Source organism: Tachypleus tridentatus, chromosome 4 (genome assembly GCF_004210375.1).
Source record: "Tachypleus tridentatus isolate NWPU-2018 chromosome 4, ASM421037v1, whole genome shotgun sequence".
NCBI lineage: Eukaryota > Metazoa > Arthropoda > Merostomata > Xiphosura > Limulidae > Tachypleus > Tachypleus tridentatus.
Window position 1 is genome coordinate 55730305 of NC_134828.1, and position 20434 is coordinate 55750738.

Sequence of the window (20434 nt, forward strand, 5' to 3'; positions counted from 1 at the left end):
AATGGCATCATTAAAGTAGGCGTGTTAGATTTAGGGCTATTAAAAATTGTTTTTTTTACTGCTCTTGTTCGTGTATTTCAGTTGTAAGAAACTTTTCGAACATAATGAATTTACTGGAATGCATCATTAAAATTTCATTGATTCTCTGAGTGATAAATTTAATGCTAGATGTATGATTCCTCTTCATAACATGTTTTAAGTTTCGCAAGGAACAGATTAACGAAGTGCATTCTCAGGTACAATAATCTTTTATTGTTTATATAATATTGAGTGGAGAATCAATGGATGGTCTGAGACATCTTAGATAAGTTGTCAATGAATACTGTATTTAATAATCATATTTCTTGAAAGCTACGAATATTCAATTCCTCGTGGATCTTCAATTCATTTGTCTTGTTGTAACATCTTATGATTCTGGTAAACATTGCATCATTTACGCCACAGAATTTGGTAGAATATTTAACTAAACTTCTGTTGCAAAGGTATTAATAGCTATTTATATGTTTAGGTTATGTAATTCCTGTTATTGTGTTTCACTCCATTAGAAGTATTAAAATATGCATCATCTATCTATCTGTATCTATAGCTTGAGTAAGATGTTACAAAGAATTACTTAAGGACTACGTTAGACAAGCACAATTCTGATTCATTGACATGATACAAGTTCACTTGTGATAACGTCAGAAACAACAACAAAATTCTATCATTATAAAATTTATAAGAACTATCAATATGAAGCCTTAAATTGTAAGTCTAAACAAAATACGTTTAAAAGATAGTGTTGTATGACTAGGGTAAAAAAAAAAGTACTGAGTGAAGAATCCACACACAATAACTTTCAAGGTAAAGTATTGTAGAGTTAGTGTTAAGAAAAGATAGTTTTCATTGGCTAAATACCAATAAGAAACAGTGTTGTACAGTTAGCATTAATTATATCAAATCCTTATTGGTAAATCTTCATATTATAGCTTTCAAAACGAATAGTGTTATTAAAGAATAAGGTCCCGGCACGGTCAGGTGGTTAGAGAGCTCGATTCGTAATCCGAAGGTCGCGGATTCGAATCCACGTCACACCAAACAGCTCGCCCTTTCAGTCATGAAAACGTTATAATGTTACAATCAATCCCACTAATCTTTGGTAAAAGAGTAGCCCAAGAGCCAACCATGGCTAGCTGCCTTCCCTCTAGCCTTACACTGCTAAATTAGGGACGGCTAGCGCAGATAACCCTCATGTATCATTGCTCGAAGTTCAAAAATAAACCAATAAATAAAATTAAAGAATAAAAGTTTCTTTTCCCAATATGACAAAGTTTTCTCAAAATGACATAATTGTGCAATAAAGAATTTATCAAAACTACACCTATGCCTGTCTGAAGCTTGCAACTAGTAGGAAACTATTTCTACTATTATTTTGGAAACATGCAAGTTATCAAATAGGGAATTTAATTTTTATTATTATGTGTGAATTATATTTTTTAAATATAAATTTATTCTGAATGTTTATATTTTTATTTATTATAATAATATTTAAACATCATCTAATGATCACAGTTCAGTGACAGAAATGTTTAAAATTGGTGAATGTAAACATAATAGGTTACTAACTATGATATCCACTGATATTTAATCACTGTAAACTTACTGTGCACACATAAAGCCATAAAAACTAAAAGCAGTCGCTTATTCAGCAGATACGTATATCTGTATGCACAGTCCATTTCCCTTCAGTTGTTCAGTTATTAAAACCATAGTCTGTTTTATGTTAACCCTCTTACTTTGATGCAAAACGTGTAATATTAAGACAGTATCTTACAGCTGAAAATATGCATAATTTTGCTTGATGTTTAAAGATAAATTAAGGCTTCATTGCATCTGGCTCTACTATCACGATTTCGCTGTTCATAAGTGTAGTTTTAGAGACTTTTTACAACACATTTATGCTCTTTTTATTCACTTTCTTAACACTTAGTTTGACGTATTAGTAAAACATTGTCGTGATGACGAAATTGTTCTTTCAAGTTAAGTAAGTAGCAACACGTTTGAAGAATCACTTATCGAATAACCAATAGCACTATGCGAAAGTTCTTTTTCTTTCGTAATTTTGGAAAGAGAATCGACTAGGACTATTTTCATGTCACATTTGTGTTGGTTAGTGTTTCAAACTAGGATTGAGTATGCCTGATGTTAGTTTTGTAATAATTTTTTTTACATTTTAAAATGAACTACACTACTTTTCTGTCGACTGATGTTTTTTTTCTCCTCATTTTGTTTATTACTTCATCGATTCGTTACTTATTTATGTTGTTCATATTGTTAGTGTTGAGCGTTGTAAATTTAAAAGTTGATCTTAGTTACACAATTAATGTTCATTTATTTCATAACTTACCTGTTATTTGAACTCAACTTTATTTTGTCTTATAGTCGTGTTAATGGAACATATTTGTTGTTTTTTTTCCTTTTGGAATCTTATGAAACAACTCTAAAGTGATTAAAGTAACAATTACGCATCATTAATATTGCTCATAAAATCTCAACTACTAACACATAACATGACTTAGTCCCTTAGTCTCTTCTTGATTTATCAGTTTCTATTACGTTGCACATCAGAATGGTACAAACACTTTCTTGAGTACGTATCGTCATCTTCCGTTTCAGAATATTAGAGTTTATTTAGATAACAATGTCTTTCTGTGGTTATGTCAAAACATGTGAGACGAAATCTAATTTTAATCTTACGAAGTTAAATCCCTAAAGTTTATATTTACGTATTGATTAGAACAAGGTCAAATAAAAGTATAAGTTATGAGTTTTAAATATAATGTGCTTCCAAAAATACACTAAGCTGTATTCTTATGATAATTGATTTTAAATCATTAATCCGTTGATTATTTACATACAGTATAGTTTTTCGTACGATGACCTCTCCCCTCTCAGTGGCACATCGGAATATCTACAGATATTACAGTACCTGTAAGCAAAAGAAACACTAGAAACCGACTTTCGACACTTATTGGTTGGCAAAACATGAATAGCCCATTGCGTAACTCTGTGTTCAACTTTTAACAAACCTCGTATTGCATTACGCAAACCATATATATATTTTAGTTTTATTATTCTTCCATTAGATATATATATATATTATAATCTTTTTCCATATTCATGTTTTAACGCTATTCATGAAGCGATTTCAATAAAACATTATTATGTAAAGCCATGACAACATTTTGTTGAATAATAAAAATATATCGAAATAACAAGGTTAATATACAAAACTAATGCGTGAACGGTATCTCACACTAGTCACAAAAATAATTGTTCATATGTGCACAATGTTTTATGCATCGAAAATATTTTCCGTTGCAAGGTTACAAGATCATATATAAAATAACATTAAGTTATCAATAACAGAAATAATTGTTTGTCATTTTACGAACTAAATTCTGTTTTATGATTATCTCATAAGTGTTAATGTTAATAGTACAAGAATTTTCAGCAAACATTATACTCAACATTAGTTGAATAGCATAAAACGCCTTTAAGTCTTGTGTTTATTAATTAGTTATAAAAGACATTAAGATTTTAAAGTATGTAGTGCGGCACTTACTGCTATCATAGAAACACTGCCGAGTTCCAAGTATATAGGACAGATAGCTCTTTTAAATACTGCTGTCATTCTAATTTGTTCATCGGAATGCAATGCAGCTCGAAGCTTTAGAACTTTAATATTCATAAATATACTACAAATGAACGTTGTTACAAAGACGAGGACTCCTATGTTTACCCTATTGCACTATAATTTGGAAAATTCATAGCTCGTTTCGCTACCTTAAAAAAGCACTCTTCACCTTTCAGACACGTTAACGCATTATAGCAGGTATTGTCAAATTCCATTGTCGATTAGACTAGTTCAACCTTTAATGATGAGTTTAACACTTCTACCTTTCCTCTAGTCAAACACTTCAGATTTAGGGATGGCTAGCGCACTTAGCATTTGTGTAGCTTTACCAGGATATCCGAAACAAATCAAGTATTACATGAAATAAATGTAAATGTGTAAAGTAGAGAAAAGTGCTAGTATTTCTATAAAACACTTAGAATATACGCACGTATTTGTGAATTTTCAACACCGAATTATTCTCTCTACTGTCATAGTATCCAGGTACAGTGGTATCTGGTAGAAAAAGTTAAATATATCCTGCAGTCCAGACGGTTCTAGCATAAAATGAACATGTTAAGTAAAGGTAAACAAGTAAACACAAGAGAAGAGCTAACAAAATCTTTAATAATAAGTAACCTGTAAGTCTTAGTGTACTAGCTGGCTGTGTACACATTCTAAACACTACTTTTAGCTGTTACGGTAGCAATCTGTTTGGTAGACACGAGGCTAGTGATAACGACTACTTTTTTAATTAATGTCAGATTTAGGTCCTGATACAGTACCCCAAAATATATATAATTACCTATGTAAGTGATCATTTTAATAATATATATTTAAGGGATATATATCTCAAACTCATTTTAATTTGTTTAGGTAGTCTTAAGTACAATGATTACCTGACAAGTAACAATAGTAGCCGCAAATAACAGGAATAGTAGCAGAAAGTAGAATGCAGAATTAAACCTGAATTTCTGAATTTGATTCACGTGAAGAAAATAAGTTAAACAAATTAATCACAATATAGATACAAAGTGAACAGTGATCTTCATTCATTTACAACACACTTAAAAGACAAGTGCACAAGGAAAGCGGACAACGCTTCTTTCTTATTGGCCAGAGGTTATGAGAAGAGAAATCCCTTGAAGATGATTAACTATTATTTGTCAAAAACATAAAGCTTACCGCAATATACAATACACAATAACTTCATCTCTCTCATAATCTATGCACTACCCAAGTCAAGGAAATTATAGAAGTGAAAATTATGGAGGAAATGTTTGTTTGTTTGTTTGTTTTTTTTGAATTTCGCACAAAGCTACTCGAGGGCTATCTGTGCTAGCCGTCCCTAATTTAGCAGTGTAAGACTAAAAGGAAGGCAGCTAATCATCACCACCCACCGCCAACTCTTGGGCTACTCTTTTACCAACGAATAGTGAGATTGATCGTCACATTATAACGCCCCCCACGGCTGGGAGGGCGAGCATGTTTGGCGCGAAGGGGATGCGAACCCGCGATTCTCAGATTACGAGTCGCACGCCTTAACACGCTTGGCCATGCCGGGCCTATGGAGAAAATAGTCTATAGGTGCTGGTTTGTTTGTTTTTTGAATTTCGCGCAGTTACGCGAGGGCTATTTGCGCTAGCCGTCCCTAATTTAGCAGTGTAAGACTAGAGGGAAGGTAGCTAGTCATCACCACCCACCGTCGACTCTTGGGCTACTATTTTACCAACGTATAATGGGATTGACCCTCACGTTATAACACCATCACGGTTGAAATGACGAGCATGTTTGGCGTGACGGGGATCTAAACCCGCGATCGTCAGATTACGATCCGAGTGCCTTAACCACCTGACCATGCCGGGTCACTTTGTATGAGCAAGCGAGAGACACGTTTTGTAGAATGATTTTTTTATGTATACTATATTTGTAATTAATATGGAATATTATCACAGTTGCTTTGTTTATAATACTGTCTTTTAGTGCATTCTCATATATATAACTCATTTTATTCCAAATGATCTGTAGGATACGAAAAGTATTAAAGTTTACTCAGTTTGTGTCTGAAGAATATAAAACCACGACTTTTGGTATTGTTTCATCATTTTAGTTGGTAGTTTTTGTCCATTTGATATTTATATGAAAACACGGATTCCTGAAACTTGTCTTTGGTACAGTTTTATAATTTTTGGGAGTAGTTCTAAATACCCACTTCTTACAGGAGAAATATCCAAACTATTGTAGTTACAGGAAAAGGAATAAATGGTTTTTTTCAGAAACTTACAGATAAAACTAATTTGTTAAGGAGTTTGACAAGAAGCAAAAGAACACTCACCAGTCGAGGAATTGTGACTTTTAGTTACTGAACTCATACCGAAACAGGTAAAAAGATTGTATTTACGGATACTTTATAACTGGGAAATTGGAATTCAGATTATTTATTGTTTTTATATTAAGAAGTAAAACATGACAATCAATGGAGAAAAGTTAATACAAAACACTCCACTTTATTGCTCAGATAAAACTGTTAAGTGTAACTTATGCTTTAGACATAATATTGCATATTATTTGTATTCTCGATTTTTGTTCATTTCATATTCTAATTACTTGAAATAATTAGTTGCTTTAGAATTGACTAGTAATAGTATGAAGGTTTATCAACACTAAACACGAATAAAGCAAGTGAATAATTCAGTAGTTCCGCAGGCCGAAAGGGAGTTTTCGCACGAGCAACCAGCGATGTCTCTTTTCTTTGAGATATTTACGCTTCGCTAAAATAGGAACTTCTGTATTTTCTTTCTCGTCGCGCGGCTCAAAGCAAACCGATCAATTAAAATAACTCTGACTATAATAATAATAATAAATATTGTGATTTTTTAAAGATTAACGACAAGAATGTAATACTAATACTTATGATATTTCTATTTAAACTACTTTAAAAAGTTAAAATACTTTATGCAAGAAAATGGAATTAGCACAGAAACACAACTGAGACTACAGAAAGTTGTACACATTTATTTTAGTTTAAGTTTTTGAAAATATCTATTCAAGTAGAAGCTACTACTGGTGTAGAGATCAGGCTTTTTTTGTAAAGACACAATGTGTTTTATAATGTTATAGTTCATTTGTAGTATTTCTAGTTCGAATTTATGAGCAGAATCATGTATTTATTTATGGTCTTTTGACATGATTCCAACTTACGTCTGTTTCGACGTAACATCCGTCAACATTACTCTCGTTCACTGTGGATAAACCATGAAAAAGGAGAAAACATTTATAATAATAATACATTTTAAAAGTTATTCTATTTAAATGAATAACATGTTGCAAATCATTCGATGTTTTTGTTTTATTTGAATTTAACTGTTACTTTTGTAACATATTCATACATGTGAAAAGTAAAACAAATATATTAGAATAATAAAAGTTATTATTTTGATTACAATGAAGTGTATTGCTGGTGATGATTTTAATTATGCATCTGATTCATTTTTCATTGAATTAAAATATCGAACTAGACATTTTTTCCCTTTGCAAAATTTGACAAAAAATCGTAACGAAATATTGCATTCCAATTAATACCAAATTTATTCAAAAACCAGGCACAAAACTACGGTCTATACTATTTAAAAACTACACTGACAAACACCACACCAACATTATTTATAAAATACAATGTGATAACTGCCACGACTTCTATATTGGAGAAATAAGTAGAAAAATGGAAACCAGATTCAAAGAACACAAAAAGACACCTTCACACGTTTTCGAACACTGCAAATCTAATAAACACAACATAACCATAGAAAACATCCAAATACAATATAAGAAAACAAACATGAACAAACGCAAAATTAAAGAAGCCTTACTTATACAACAACTCAAGCCCAAAATAAACCAATACAAAGGAACACCTTTATACCTATATTAATAAATATATCCAACATCTAAGCACGCCCTTTACATTCCTACACTCAATAACACAACCACCTTCAAACATGTGGTCAGCTATCGGTCAGTTATCTCTTTCTTTCTTTGTGAATCTGACGATGACTCACAGGTCGAAACGTTGTTCTCTCCTCTACATAAAGTTTTCTCTATCCATACCAGCTGTTTATATATATATATATTTCTCTACAAGTGGGTTTTCTCCTCAACACGGACTATCTGTGCTCTGCTCACCACGGGTATCGAAACCCGCTTTCTAACAGTATAAGTTCGCAGGCACTACTGTGCCACTTGGATTTATGAGTAGGAAACTACAAAATGTTTATCTGAGCTTTGCTCATCCCGGATATCGAAACCTAATTTATAGCGTTATAAGCCCTTAAACATAACAAAGATCTATTAGGTGGATATTTTAACAGAAAAATATGACCGTTCTTTTTGTTTAGATGAATTCAATGTCGAAATAATCATACACATTAAAGAAAATTATTGAGTTAGAAAACTCAAACTGAATCTTCATAGCACAATAAGTAGGCATAGACAATTCATGTATATATTATTACAGTTTTATCTAGTTTTTACATTTGTAGTATTGTAACTTAAAAATAGACTTTTGAAAGTTAATAAATAGGCCTAGACAACTTACCGATATTTTGTTACTATTTTATAGTTTTTAAAAGTCGAAAATTAGATATGAGCGAGTGAAATTAAAAAGAAATGATTATATAGATTTTATGTAACTATATTTGCGAGCTAAACTCACAATTTCAGTCCAGTGGAAACTAAATTTAGCTTTGACCTTTTCGAAAGATTTTAGCAATGGAAGGTTTCTGGTGCAGTTCTAATAAATTTATTATTTGTCTAGCGTCACACTCAGTATTGTAGAAACCAGATAAATTACCTAATTTCATTTTGTAGTTTTCAATTTAGAATTTGACGTTTTTTATTTCATTAAAGAAATATTTCTAGAAATGCTGTAGCTGTAAAGTAATGGATATTTTGTTAGAAATAATAGTGTTCATTTCTTTCTAGGAATTTTCTTTTGTATTAGTTTTTTCACAGTCGTTTTGCAAGTATTTTATGTGTAAAAAAATATAATGGTAATGTCTAATTTTAAGTTATATTTTGCTTTTTTTTAAATTTAATTTAGTTAAGAGTGTCGTACAACCGAGATAAGCCAATAGATTAATTGTCCCCAAACGTTATGTTATATCTATTTGAAAGTGTAAGGTAATGTTGTGATTACTGTCCTGTTGCTGAAGGATACATGTTTCATTCAGTTTTGTACATACAGCTTTGTTTGTTGTTGTTACATATTACAATGTTCTAGATTCTGGGCTAAGGGTATCTTACTAGAAGTATTGTTCGTTTGATTTACTGAAAGTAGAGAGAAGGGAGAACAAATGATCACTGTGTGAAGCTTATGAATAAAAACGCCTATTTTGTATTTCTGCTAAAACGTTAGCCTGTCATACAAATGTACTGATAGAAAAAGTGTTTCAGTATTATATGAATAATAAGAATAAAATATAATTAGCGTGAAATGCTCTATAACAATTATTAGTTGTTTTTTTTAGCGGAATTTTGTGTGTAACGGATCTACTGTTATACGTTTATTTTAATGTCTACGCTTATTTCAATATGGTTTTATATTTTGCGTATGACGTATATTCTTGACTGTGTATTGCGCAAATTCCATCTGTTATCGAAATTCGTAGAGTATTCTCGAAAGTAAGAATCAAAAATATTTGTTTTATGAAAACGCGATAGAACATTGATGAAATTTCTAGAGACTCGCGTGATTGGTAAATAAAAACAGATGCTCAGAGAGACAATATATGTTATTATTGGTCAGTTACAGTCAATGTGTTATAAGCCTCGGAAGATATAATTGTGATTAACGCATATTAACGGAAGACTACAGTATTTGACCAGGAACGATTATAGATTTTGAATATTACAAACTGTTCAACTTCAGTGAATTAACTTTGGGACATTGGTATTTCTATGAGGATATTAAATATCTTCGCCGGGTAAAGTGAGAGGCGTTAGGCCAATCAAGCTAGTTAACTTAAGTGAGGTGTGAAAATATTAACTCAGAATTAAGTTGTTCGTCGTGTACCTGGATCGTCGATAAAATATTCAGTTCCATGCAGGATATAATAATCAGTATAATCAGTCTTGCTGTTAAATATAATACATTTAATCCATATTACCATTTAATTAGCTACTAAATTCAAATCTCCAATTGTTTGAAATAGTAATATATAACGTACGTCACATAATAAATTGGAGACTTGCCCGAAATAAACTATAATACGTAACAAGTGGTACTCATACCAAACTTTCATTGCTAATGCAACGAGTTATTCAATTATTAGTGAACAATTTTATATATGAGAATCACATAAGTCAACTAAAAACCTTGTGATCAAATCATTACTTAAGTTTCATTTAAAACCTTAGATTTATGAAAGTCTAATCGTACTATTCTTTATTTAAATGTTCAAAGGAACTCTAGGAATATCAGCGCTTGCCGTTTCTAGATCTGAAGTGACAGAGTAGACCTATGTCAGTCAGTAAACAAACGCGACTCCAAACTATTGGGCTATTGTTTACCAAAAAACAGTATTAATGACTGCCACGTTAAAACGCTCACATGGCATGTTCGGCAATGATGGTCAATTCCACTACACTTAGCGTACGAGACATTCGCCCTAAATACCACGTTATGCTAAGGCATAAGGGTAGTAAACAAGAAGTTTCGTGACATTTATTGTGATACATAGCCATCAAAGTGTTCTAGCCAAAGTGACACGCAAACTTCGTGATATATGTTATAGTATGTGACATGCCAGCCTGCTTAATAGAAATTGACCGTGAGATATCTTGTCATTTCTCGTAGTTTTTTCTATAGGAAATTACGTTTAGAGGGGTTGTAATGCCACACAAGACTGCTCTAGCTCAAGTGACTGTGAAATATGTTGTAACATCTAAAACGTCAAGCTCCTGTAAAGGATTTAAACATTAGATGTTGTAAAGTCTCATCAGTTGTTTTATAGAAAGTGAATGAGATGCGTTGTCGTAGCTCGTTAGACTGTTATAGTGGAAATTACCATAAGATGTGTTGTCATGCATTGTTAGACCCTCACGCCACTATGACAATGAGATTTGTAATGATGCTTGGCACATTTTGGAAGAGTTGTTAGAATTCACTACATATTCTTTCCCTTAGGCTGACAGTCGTAACTCCAGTGTATCTTTTATAGCTGCTATTTTATATATATTATTTTAATGAATAGGAGACAGTGAACTGAGTTTCTGATGTCATACAATCTGTGAAAGAAGCTAGCTCAGTGTTAGAATATGATTGTAGAAAAATTGACTTTGAAGACCATAAAAGTTCATACATGGTTGTCTTTTATACAATTAAAGCTTGCGCAGTAAACGTGCACATTTGTTTCACTACGGCAGAAACAGGGAGTTTGTCGTTATTTAGTGATAATTCAGAATGACCACTTAATTTTTAAGACTGATGTTCAGTATGTCTAGTGAGGTTACAGGATGAACAGTGACTTGTCAAGATGTTCAGTGAATTTTATAGATTACCAAAGAATGGGTTTTGAGTATTCTCAGTTTGGTTTCAGGATTTTTAGTGTGTTTTTTGAGAGGATCAATGAGTTTTTGCGATGGTGAATTAGGTTTCAGGATGGTTAGTGAGTCTTTAGTACTTTCAGTGGAATAAGAAATGTGCCTAATATTTGTGTTAAAATGACATTAGACTTTTTGTTTTCTCGTTCTTCTCCGTTTGTTCATCGTGGATTTCAAAACATAGGTGCATAGATATAGTGGTTTAGTTTTTTTATTTTATGAAGTATCCTAAGTTATATCGTTTGGTTTTAGAAATGATAAGAAAGGAAAACTGACGTGAAACGCTACATACATATGCATTAAAAACTTTAAAACTGAAAGCTGATGGTGGTTTACTTACACATTTGTAATTTAAAATCGATACTGGAGAAAAATCGGAATGTGAAAAAAATTAAACAAGACATTTTAAAATGATTTTATGACACATTTTACCATTTTTAGCTCATCAATGTGTAATAATTCACCTGTTCAAAATCCCTACAGAGAATCATAAAATTATCCAGAAATTACAATTTTCACGGTGAAAAAGCACAATAATATAGAGTAGAAAATGGTTATGGAACAAAGCTATTAATTGTATTTGATGTAATAGTAGCTTGAAGTAAAGTAAAATAATAAGCAAATAAAAAACAACAACGCATTACTTCAGTTAAAAGTTGATTTGTGAAGGGTAAAAATAAACTTAGTTATTTTTTATTTCTTTTTAGATCGCTACTCCCAGTGGCTCAGTAGCAAGTCTCTGGAGTCATACGCTAAAAACCAGCTGGACACAGCACAGATAACCCGTTTGAAAGTTTTGTTTGAAAAAGTGAGTTTAATTTTAGAAGTTTTATTTAATTAGCTAAATTATCATTTTTATAAAAAATGTATGGACCATTACATTACTAAATGATACACATATTATGATCTTAGTTAACTTTGTTTCGTATGTTTTTGAGACAGACGTTGAAATATATTAAGTTAGATGAGCAAGTAACATATTTAACACAGAGTCTAATAACTCACCTCTTTCTTATCGAGAAGGCAAATTGTTTAATTTCTTGAGGTTTTTTTTATATAAAATCAAATATATTCATAGAGAAATATTCATTTGTCTTTAGAAACTTAGGAGTTTTTTTAAATTCTTTTTGAAGTATTCTTAAAATATCTAGTAAAATGATCTGGTAAAAACGATGAATTTTAAATATTCAGCAACTTTAGAAACAGTGTTGTTAGGTGGTTACTATAACGCTGTTATAGTTTATATTGCTCATAGATTTAATTCGAAACAAGCAAATGAAACAGCCAAAAACAAAATACCTAATATACAAAGGAATTTTAAAAGATGATTAAAAATGTACCTGAATTGTTTCAATACAAAGCCGATTTGCGAAAACTATGTACGAGAACAATATTTTGTTCAAAAAATCGTCAAATGTTTATACAATTGCATTATCATTTAACAATAATATTGAAATACTTCGAGAAACAAAATAAAACAAATCTTCATGTTTTTATGCCTATAGTTTTGTATAAATTTCGATCTCTAAAGGTGATAAGTTTCAACTTTCAGTTGAAGAAAAAGACAACTCCCTTAATAACAGTTTAATATCCTTGTAAGGATATTGCCAGACTACCTAAATATGTTTTCACAGAAGGGAATGTGTTGAAGGTATTATTATATCATGTAAAATATACTTAATCTTATAAAAGATTTGTTGCTGTTTCTGTCCACGAAATTACATTTCTATCTAACGACTACTGTTGTTATTAAAATAAAGCTGATGCACCTCTTCATAAAAATCACAAAAATCAACCAACAATGTACCAGAAATCCGATTATCACACAAAAAGCCGACTCTACTAATATGAACTTATTCACAGAAAAATAATATATTTACTTACTATCTTGTCGAATCTATTTATTTTTATTTTATTTCCGAGATGAAAAGAAATGAAAATAATGTATAATATATGCATGCATGCTTTTCTATATATTCTGCTATGCTAATGCTTAATGAAATGTAAATCATAGATGGAGTTGTCGAATAAATAGCTTGAGTTTATTTATCTTCCAATAAATATAGTTAAAAAATAAAAAGGATTGAAATAAACCGAAATAGCATATATTTGTTTTTTAAAGATAGCACGTGTTTCGCACATCATCGCTTCACAGCAACTTATAAAAGGAGAAGAATGAATAAATCAAGAATACGAATTTAAAGTTATATTATACTTAAAAAATACTTTCAGATTTGGTAAGAAATTGAATTATTATACACTTTCGATAAATTCATAGCATGTTTGTGATGACAATAGTTTCAAACAAAGAAGAAAAAGTTTAAAAGGCTCAACTTAATGAATAGAAATTTCATTATATTGAGCAATGCCAAATAGAAATGATTCTTGGTAATTATCAAAATGTGCTATTGTCTTCTTAAAGTTGTACGGTAAAAAGACGTTTTATACAAACGTAATGTTTCTTTCTATGAGGGGGGCATCACAGATGTCACGGACATGTGACAGATTGCATCCAAATTAGGAAGGATTTGAGAATGTATATTATCCTGTAGCTGGCAGAACAACACTGTCGAGAGTAACGTGTGCTACTGTCTTTTATATCACTCGTTATACTAAAATTATAGTATTTAACGGTTTTGTAAGCAAATGGAATTTATTGATTTTCCTTAACCAGTCCGAAATATTTTTAATTATTTTGTCATAGAAGGTTGGTGGAGAACTGCCGAAAATGTGTTTCTAATATAACCAACATTCTTAATTCATTACTTAAAAGCAGTTTAACTAACAGGATGTCCACAAATATAGACACAACGAAGAAATAATGTGAAAAACAACAACAACCACAAATATACTTTTGTAGATTATTTTTATACTTTAGAAAATATATGAACAATAAGATTTAAACGTTTTAGTTGTCAACATAAAACAAATTAACATATAAATATTTTTAATTGACAAATAACAGTTGAATTTGTCTTAAAGTTTGTTTTCTAAAACATAAACAACAATATTTAGTTTACTTAAGAAATAGGGCGAAACAATGAACTGAAGGATATCAAACACTTTTTCACTAGTTCCTCTCAGTATTCATATATAACCCTTATAACACGAAACCAACTTTTTATTTCGAGTTTTTGTCAATATTTAAGTGGAACGCACGTAGTATTTCGAACGACTTATCACTTGTTTCTGTCCGTATTCAAATATGTAACTTACAGAGAAAAGAAGATAAAATCTGTTATCACATTTTTATATCCATATTCATATATATCCCAAGAGAAGGAAGATAAATTTTCTTTATCGTGTATTCTAATAGGTTATTTAGACAGAGTGTACATGCTGATTCCAGTTCATTCTTTATCATATGTTTCTCTGAGAAGTTTTTGTGTTTGCTCAAAATATTAAAATCCACGATTTTTTCCCTGCAATGGATAAAACACTCATAGTTCATTGTATAACTCCGTGTTAAGATCAAGAACAAAAATATCTTTTAATATTCATATATTACACACTCAGAAAGCATAATTGCTTACTGCGTTGTTATTCAACCAGGAAGAAGTCACATTTTCCAATGTGTTTCTGTCGCTATTTACCTATAACCCATACAGTAAAAATTCAGGCTAATTTATCCCGTGTTTCTTCTGTCAATATTCATATATAACCACAGAGTAGGAAGCTAATGTATTTATCATGAATTTCTTGAATATTGATATATTATTCATACAGTAGAAAGCCAAACTCTCTTTCACGCGTTCCTTTCCGTACTCGCATATAACCCATATTAAAGGGAACCAATCTATTTATCAAGAGTTTCTTGAGTATTCATATATTATTCATACAGTAGAAAGCCAAACTCTCATCCACGATGTTTCTTTCAATACTCGTATATAACTCATATTGGAGGAAGCCAATCTATTTATCACGAGTTTCTTGAATATTCATATATTATTCATACAGTAGAAAGCCAAACTCTCTTTAACGATGTTTCTTTTAATTCTCGTATATAAGCTATATTGTAAGAAACTAATCTATTTATCATTTCTTTTTATCGGTATTCATATATAAATGATTGACGACGAAGATAATCTCATTTCTCCCTCATCTTTGCCCATATTTATGTATATATAGCTATATATAACCTATTAAGTAAGAAACACATCTCTTTATGCATTTTTGTCAATATTAATATACAATCAATCCAGTAAGAAAACAATCTCCTTTTCACGTGTTCCTCTCATTCTTCATGTATAACGCGTAACAGTAAACGATATCACAAACTTTTGGCGACAGTCAACCTCGCGAGGGTTTATCAGGTTTTAACCCTTAGAAACTGAAAGAAGAGCCATTTTTTCCTCACGTGCTCTATATATAAAATATCCCTATATATTTTCTTTTTTTCATAGACAGCATTCTATCTGGAGGTGTGGCTACTTTACAGAGAGAAGTAAATAAGTAAAGAATAAAAGCATTTCTTCTGGTCTTTAAACTTAATCCTTTTCTGACAAAGGTATTAACGTGATTATTTTGTTACAAACTTCGTCTGACCAATCACGTAAATCTTAGACGCCGAAGAAAGTCAGTTAGCAGAAAAAGAAAAGTAGGAAAGTACATTTAGAAAATTAAGGGTAAATGTTTATATTTTGGATAAGCTTCGAAAACCAATAGTTTATACAAGTAAAATATCAAAATAAATAATTCATAAAAATACTTTAAAATATTAAAATCTTCAAAACGTACATTAATGAGAGACATAAGCTGTAGTAAAATTTTAAATAATTTATGTTGTATTTTCTAGAATAAACAATGTATGTTCATAGAAGGACATCAGATGACAATTTATAATAAACAGTCAGTTTATTATCATATCTTGTGCCTTTATTTATAAAAAAATCCATATATACTGCGAATACATATGTTCACATAAGAACATTTTATTTTTAATAGTTGAGTTAATCGATATTTGAATAATACATTTTAAAGAATTTTGGTTAGAGAATACAACAAATTAAAGTATTATTTTAATTTATTCATGAGTTATAATCATAAATAGAAATTCTAATATTCTACCAAGAATGAGATGAAAAAGTACCATGAATTGATCACTAGGTGGCATTAAAATTAAATTATTCATTTTTTTAAATTGCTGAAGTAATTGATGTTATGAACTCAAAATATTAAATATTACGTACGAACTAATTAAAATATTTTTCAACAACCATCCTGTTCTTCTTCCATTAATAATTTCTTTGATTCTGAAGTGTTAAGAAATGCTTTCATTTTGAAAATCAGTAGTTACTCAAATGTTTATAAGAACAAATCAAAAGGCGCTGGCGCCTATTTTAATTAGGAGTACTGGACTCACTACTTAATTGATTAACGAAGAATAAACGTGATTATTTGAAGTTTTATAAATCACTAGAAATAATTTAAAACTTAAGTATAAGTAACAAAATACTTCTTTGAGAAGAAAAATCAAGAGTAAAGAAATTATTTATATTAATATTAACATGAGATCTTAGGTATCAAACTATTACGTCGATATTGTGTGTGTGTAATAATAGAAACATCTGAGTTGCGAGGATGAAACTAATTATTGAATTTACAAACAACTGGTTCAAAGGCAAAATTAAGTAAACTGTGTGATCAGTTATGTTTCTATCATTACTAAAGGCGTAGGAGAATTTCTTATAGAATTTCTAATATGGTGGAAGATAAATGTATATTTACCTTTCCAGATCGGATTTTATTCTATATTTAACAGTATATTAGAGCTCGAAAAATATGAAACTTTCACAAACACTTACCATAAACCTATAATGTATATTTTAAAACTACAAGACATATTTTGGATGTATTTTATAAAAACAAATGTTTTTTTGCTCTTTCTGTAGCATTTGAATAGAGTTGGTAACAATATACACTTTCAATAAGTTAGTCTCTATATCTAATCTGTTGAAATAATATATATATATATAATGCAGTACTCTTTTATAATTTTTTTAAACCTACGAATTTGTTAAAGAGACAGCTGGTGATTTTAGATCTAAAGGAAGTAGGTAAGTACAGAGTAAAGCCACATGTAATTTTTAGAACAGCTGGTTGTTTTTAAGAGACGCGTGATAAAACATCAGTATTTTTCTATTATTTTTGTTCGTGTCTCTAAGTTTTGTAAAATGTGATTGGTTACATCGATATATGTAAAGAAATAGGAATCATTTCAGAAATATGGTTAGATACAAAACAACGAATGATTATGGTCGCCGTATAAATCGGAGTTTGATCGAAACAAAATAGTTAAGAGAATTATGTTATTTTATTATATACCTGCACCAGTGATCACCATATATATATATATATATATACACACACACAAAGAAAAGCGTTTGAAGAGAAAAGGCTAAAGGCACACTTACGTCTTTGTAAGCAGGTACAAAGAAATTCGAATATTTTCTCAGGGACATTCATTGAAAACAACTCTGAAAAGTTTTTGCTGATTGTGACAGGTACCTGGTGGGTATGCACAAATATAATTTTGGTTTTGCTTCATCACGTAGGAACTCTGAGAAATATACAGTTAACTGTTTACCGGCAATAATGTATTTAATTGCGTTTATGTTTCTAATACGCTGTAAAGTTCAACATAATTAAAAGTGTTTTGCTCTTGATTTTCGTTTGTATTCAATGTCCGGTGCATCACGTTGCAGTGTCCAACAGTAGTCAGCAAGCATTGACGGATTACAGTTGCCCTGATATCGTTTTTTCATTGTAGCAATGTTCTGGTGAAACCTTTCACCGTGTTCGTCACTGATAGCATCGAGATTTGAGGGGACGAAGTCCAAGTGTGAGTGGAGGAAATGAATCTTGAGTGACAAAACATTGTTCATAAGTCTCTTACAGAAACAAAAATTTTTGGAGATAAATATAAGAGAAAACATGACGAAACTGAAGATTTCGATGAAACGGTACATGATGGGCAAATTTGGATGTGATATCCGTGATTAGCAGCCAAAAATCTATAATGAACACCTAACAATATTCAAGAAGCAAAAACTTTGTTGTGCAGTGTAATTCTGTGTATTAAATATAGTATTTAGTACAGTCACTCGGCGAATGACTTGTTTTAATTACAGGTACAACAGAAACTCAACTTTAGTCTCTCTCTCTTTTCTAAATGTAAATATTAATACGAAAGCTGTAGATCGTTACTTCGACTTAACTATTTAAAAGCTATCTTCTTAACGATGAAACATAAAGCCCATCATTAGTGTAAAATATAAACACTTTGTACTATTTATCATCATCTTTGACTACTTTTCTACATTTATTCACATATTAAAAATTCCGAAAATAGAATAATATCCCTCCTCATAATAGCTGTCTACGAATTTCATGGCAGAGTTATTATTTTGCAAAAAAAAAATGCGGGTTAACATAGTTACGATTTTCTCTTATTTTCGTGTATTTATTTCTTTTCACACTACGAATTGAAAAGTCGCAAAAGAGCGTTCTCTTAAAAAAATATTGGAAAGTTATATATCTTTGTTTTTTTTGTGCAAACTACACTGTGGCGTCGTTCCAAAGATTTGGTAAACGCACGAGGAGAATTGCAAACCTTTTAGCAAAAGAAAAACAATTCGATTAAATAGATTTACAGCACCTCTTTTTCTCGAGCTACTCCATTAAGAGAATAAGAAAAGGAAAAAACCGACGAGCTGCTTCTCATCCTGATAGACCCTCGAGAAAAGAACCAATATCATCCTCATGTTATTGTGAGCTCCTGTATAACAACAAGTTAAAGATAGTTGTTGTTTCTTGTCGGTGTAAATATCTTAATTATTAATATACGCAAAGCCAAACAAATCTAAACCAAACGACAATCTTTCAACCGACCTTAAGCTTCATCAAATGATATATTTTTGTAATTACTTCCTCAAAGCTGTCATAATGTAAGACACAATTTACCTCAAAACTAGAAAATAACTAAAGGAAAATAAATGTGTGAAAACATAAAACAAAACTAAGATTGAGTGTACTTGTGTGTATCATTTTCTGTATTTTTCTTTGCTTCTCTTCGAGGGAAAGCAATCGAATGTTCCATAGTCTGTGAAACAGCTAGAGGCGTTATTATTTTCAGTTAACTCGTCTATAAGAATACCAGTATAAACTATTTAAATTTTCTTGTTGTATTTTAAAGAGACCAATTGTGAAAAAAAACAAAAAACTGAAAATATTGAAGCCAGACAATATTATTTTGATAAATCAAGTGATTATGAAGTTAGTAAATCTTTTTTTGCACTTCAAGTGGTTTTGTTTTTTAATTACGTGCAAAGCTACACAAGGGCTATCTGTGCTAGTCGTCCCTAATTTATCAGTGCAAGACTAGAGGGTAGACACCTAGTCATCACCACCTACCTTCAGCTCTTGGGATACTCTTTTACCAACGAGTAGTTTGATTGACAGTTACATTATAAAGCCCCCACGACTGAACGGGCGAATATGTTTGGTGTGATGGGAGATTTGAACCCGCGCTCCTCTGATTACGAGTTGAGCGCCCGAACTAACTGGCCATGCTGGACCGCACATCAAGTTATTATAAAATTAGGTAGACTTTTCTTCACGCTTTTCATAAATTATTGGGTTAGTAGAGCAGTAAATATCATCTGTTTGTTTATTTTATACTAGGTCTGAAAAATAATTCGAGAATGAGAAGAAAAATAAAAAAATAAAATGGGATAATTGATTATACTTTAGGTAATGGCTTTGAGTGTTTTCACAGATCTGCTGTGTATGAGACTCACTAAACATAATGCTTACAATGCATATGTTCAGATTAGTTATTGTATATTCTATTGAAAAAGTAAAAAAAATTATTTGACTGTCACCGAGTTTATTCAACAACGTTCTCAAAACTTGACCACTTTGGCACTTTTCTTCTGCAAGCACTCATTATCTACACACCGTCAGTTATTTAATATTGTTTGCATCAAATTTTGCCCATCCAAACAACCTTTTCTCAAATATGACGATAATTTCAAACCCTTGTATTTTTGAATGTAAGAAATTACCTAGGAAGGCTGTTAAATACACAACATAACTGCTGTCGGTCTTTTACCACAGTGCACTCATAGGAAACTTCTTACTACGCTTTTTGTTTGATCCGACACCAGGAACCATAGATTG

At 30.9% G+C, this 20434-nt stretch overlaps 1 long non-coding RNA gene across 1 annotated transcript in view; it reads left to right on the forward strand.

Moving 5' to 3' along the window:
* The window catches only part of LOC143248340 (uncharacterized), a 248582-nt gene that overhangs the window by 93306 nt on the left and 134842 nt on the right, over positions 1-20434 (forward strand). The window contains exon 2 of the long non-coding RNA XR_013026923.1: positions 11962-12062. This is a non-coding gene — a long non-coding RNA (uncharacterized LOC143248340). The remainder of the gene's footprint in view (positions 1-11961; positions 12063-20434) is intronic.